Source organism: Ambystoma mexicanum, chromosome 9, assembly GCF_040938575.1.
Source record: "Ambystoma mexicanum isolate Mex_15411 chromosome 9, UKY_AmexF1_1, whole genome shotgun sequence".
NCBI classification, from domain to species: domain Eukaryota; kingdom Metazoa; phylum Chordata; class Amphibia; order Caudata; family Ambystomatidae; genus Ambystoma; species Ambystoma mexicanum.
In genome coordinates this window covers 620170592-620174755 of record NC_090931.1, presented here as the reverse complement: position 1 = coordinate 620174755, position 4164 = coordinate 620170592, and the positions used below count along the sequence as shown (strand labels likewise).

Sequence of the window (4164 nt, the reverse complement as noted above, 5' to 3'; positions counted from 1 at the left end):
ATAACAGTCAAGGACTGACTGACAAGCTGTACATAACTCGGGATGCTAGCGAGATGGTGAAGAGCAGAATACTGGAGATCTAGTATGGTGAAAAGAGTGAACTAACAGATCAAAGAGAAACACTCTATACTAATAGCTAAACACATAACAAAGGAGATGTATTGTGTGAGATCCACCTACATGGTGGGATCTAGAAAATGGCGTGATGAAGAGTCAGACAGATCGAGATAAGCCAAAAGCGGTAGTGGGTTCTAAATAGCAAGGACCACCCTTGAATAGTGAAAAAGCTGAGTCAATATGGGGAGCGTGTTTAAGAAAAAACCATACCCCTCCTGTTGCCTTGGCTACTCGTCCCGCAACTCGAGTGAGTGCATTCTTTAAAACCAATTCCGGTTTATTTTAAGTATTATTTATTTTATTCAGTAGCGCTCTTTTGGAGTTATTCTTTCTCCGTCCACAGGAGGGGTATGGTTTTTTCTTAAACACGCTCCCCATATTGACTCAGCTTTTTCACTATTCAAGGGTGGTCCTTGCTATTTAGAACCCACTACCGCTTTTGGCTTATCTCGATCTGTCTGACTCTTCATCACGCCATTTTCTAGATCCCACCATGTAGGTGGATCTCACACAATACATCTCCTTTGTTATGTGTTTAGCTATTAGTATAGAGTGTTTCTCTTTGATCTGTTAGTTCACTCTTTTCACCATACTAGATCTCCAGTATTCTGCTCTTCACCATCTCGCTAGCATCCCGAGTTATGTACAGCTTGTCAGTCAGTCCTTGACTGTTATGGAAATAAAATAAAAGATTTTACTTTTTGTCTCCTTGAAATGTTGTCAACAGTTCAATTGGGCCCTTATGAAGAAGAGGTTACCCTCGAAACGCGTCGGCCACTCCACAATTGGACAGCATCACCTCTCCATCATTTATTGCTTCTTCGCAATTTGTTTTAATATGTTAAACGTCACGAATTACTTTGTACAACAGAATGTGCCTTTTGGCAAATTTTGTTTTCCTCTTTGCCAAATAAATTGTTATATGCTCAACTAACAAACTGCTGTTATATATCTATATCCATATATTTGAAGGCCCTATGTGGCAAGGGATATAAAGGAGACAAAGAGAAGCTACAATACTGCCAAGAAGAGGTGTTATACATAGGTCAGTTGATTTCACACGAAGGAGAGAAAGTGACAGCTGAGGCAATTATGAAAATCTCAAAACCAAACACAGTGAGACAAATGCAACAGTTTTTAGGTTTATGCAACTATGTTAGAGCGTGGGTGTTTGATTTTAGCACATATACAAGGCCACTTCTGCAAGCATTAAAGGAAGTGCAAGTTGTTAAAACAAAACTAGAAAGGACTAAAGAAATGGAGGAATAATTTGAGTTGAAAAAAGCAATCTGTACAGCCCCTGTTTTAGGAATTCCTGATTATGCTGAGGAATTGTATTTGTTTCCACAGACAAATGGGACAGTCATGACTGCTGTGCTTATACAGAGAACCACATTGGGATACAAGCCTTCGGCATATTACAGTGGGATTCTAGAGCCAGTTATGAGAGGATACTTCCCTTGTGAACAATCTTTGGCAGCCGCCGCATTTGCAATTGAGTAGTCCACAAGTATTGTTATGGGCTGCTCTATGACCCTTTACGTGGAGCATGCTCTAGTTGCCATTTTAGAGAAACTTAAGGGAACATTGACATCCCAAAGAGCTTCATCCTATGAGGTAATGATTTCTAACCCACCAATTAAAATCGTAAGATGTAAAATAGTGAACCCTGCCACGTTCATAGGTGAGCCAGTAGAAGAAGGTGATGATGTACATGACTGTGCTTATTATGTTGAATTTTATGATGATATACCCCGTGTGAAAGAGAATGCCTTAGCAGGAGGAGAGTTTCTCTTTATTGATGGTGCTTCGTAAATTGATCTGACTAGTGGGGAAAGGCATTCAAGCGCTGCAGTGATTAGACATAGATTAAATGGAGAGTTTGAAGTAGTGGCAAGTGCAAGGCTACCGTCTCATTTTTCAGCACAAGCAGCAGAATTAGTAGCGTGTATTGTTGCACTTGAGAAACATGAAAGACAGGAATTGACGGTGTACAGTGACTCCGCCTATGTGACGTCAACTGTACATGCAGGATTGTCACGTTGGAAAAGGAGGGTCTACCTCCACACAGACGCCACTCCAGTGCAGCATGGATCCTTATTGGATAGGCTCAATAAGGCACTATAACTCCCAGTGGCGATAGCGGTCATTAAATGCACATGGCATACAAAACAAACAGATTTGTATCTCTTGCTGGAATGAAGCCACAGATGGAGAAGCCAAAAGGGTTGCATATTCCCCACAAATGTCGAGTTTTGACACTCAGAGTATTAAAGAGAATTTTGTTACAACAATGCTAGTGCAAGAGGGGTTTAATAAGTTAATAACCAAATTAATAGAGATTCAAGGAAGTGTGCCACAGGAAGAGCAAGAATTATGGAAATGAAGGGGGTGTTCTTTATCCCCCATGGAAGCTTTATGGCAACATGACAGCACTGGAAAGCCAGTGATGCCAGTAACTTTATAACAAATTGTGCTTGAACAGCTGCATTACCCCACGCATGTATCTAGAGAATGGGCCTCATTACGACCCAGGCGGAGGACCATGGTTGCTATTAGCACCATGGTCCATGCCGGTGTCCGCCATGGCGGAATGGGGAATTTCCACCCCATTCCGAGGTTGGTGGGGCGGTAATTCCCCATGCCGCCATGGCCCTTCCCCATTCCCATTTTTGCCCCATAGGGCTCAATGGGAATGGGGAAGGCGCTAATAACGGTACCGCAAATTGCAGTACCGTTATTAGCACCAAAGTCCCTTTGCGGGTCCCTACTTTAATGGCTGGAAAAACCATCCGTTAAGGTCGGGTCCTGCAAAGGGACCTCGTAATCAGGCATTAAGGGTTTAACGGCGCCGACACCTTTTACGGCGCCGTTAAACCCTTAACACCAGGGTCGTAATGAGGCCCAATGTCTTGCTGCCATAATTGCAGAAGACTGGTTCATTCCTAATTTGTTGAAACACGTTGAACTATTTATGGTAAACTGCATTGTGTGTCAGAAATGTACTTCTGGGCATACACTGAAAACGATTAGAGGAGTAACACCTCGACCGAATGGTCCATTTCAGCATTGACATATCGACTATGTCGATATACTGCAGCCATCTACTGGATATGGGTATCTCTTAGTGATGGTGTGTCCCTTTTGTAAGTGGATTGAGGCGGGTCTGTGTACACACCGTGGTGACACTTGTGCAGCGAGGCTTTTAGTGTGTGAGGTGTTCCCAAGGTGAGGTGTGTGTGAGGTGCTAATATCCGATAATGGGCCACATTTTGTCAATGAGCAATTTGAGCAATTAGGGCTTCTATTAAACATAAAGCACGAGTTTTCTTCTGCTTATCACCCGGAAGCGAACAGAGTATGTGAGAGACTCAACGGCCTCCTCAAGGAAAGGATTGTCAAGATGAAATTGACTTTGAAAAAGGGATCGATGTATTGCCTACCCCAAGCCTTATATGTTCATACAAGTGTTTGCAGTCTTAAGTCAGCCATTGGTGAGTCCTAATAGTTTACTTGGATATATAGAGTCCGGTTTTCTGCAAATAGTATTTCCAAATATTGTGACTGCCCAATATTAGAGGTAAAGTATTTGTTAAAGATTGGATAATCCAGTTTACGCCAACATAAGAAGAATTTTTTGAAAGTTTAAATTTTGTTCACAGTAATGCATTTTATTGAATTGTTTTTCAAATCACGGTGTATCTTTGTTCTTGTGGCCTCGACATGTGTTTCCCCACTTTAATCTTAGTGGTTCATCAGGATGAACAGTCTTTGACTTTTCAATACATTGTTTCTAGATAAAAATAAATAAAAACATGAAAAGTTCTAAATTGTGTGTGTTTATAAAGAAAACAATAAAAACAATGAAATTCACACATGTGTAGATACTGAGTTGAAGCTGAAAGATACTCACTTGAGATGTTATGCTACTGGAAAACGTCTTCCCTGCTTATTTGCGAAGGCTTTGAAATTCAATTGTGGAATAGCTCAATTACTTACATCAGATACTGTTGTCCTGTGGGTTGAAGGACAGCTGTGTTTTAGTGT

General features: G+C 41.4%; 1 long non-coding RNA gene across 1 annotated transcript; it reads left to right on the top strand.

Moving 5' to 3' along the window:
* The first annotated feature begins 331 nt into the window (after positions 1 to 331).
* LOC138489678 (uncharacterized) lies at positions 332 to 1055 on the top strand. The gene is made up of 2 exons (XR_011274865.1): positions 332 to 364; positions 845 to 1055. It is a non-coding gene; the product is annotated as an uncharacterized lncRNA (long non-coding RNA).
* Positions 1056 to 4164: the final 3109 nt, after the last annotated feature.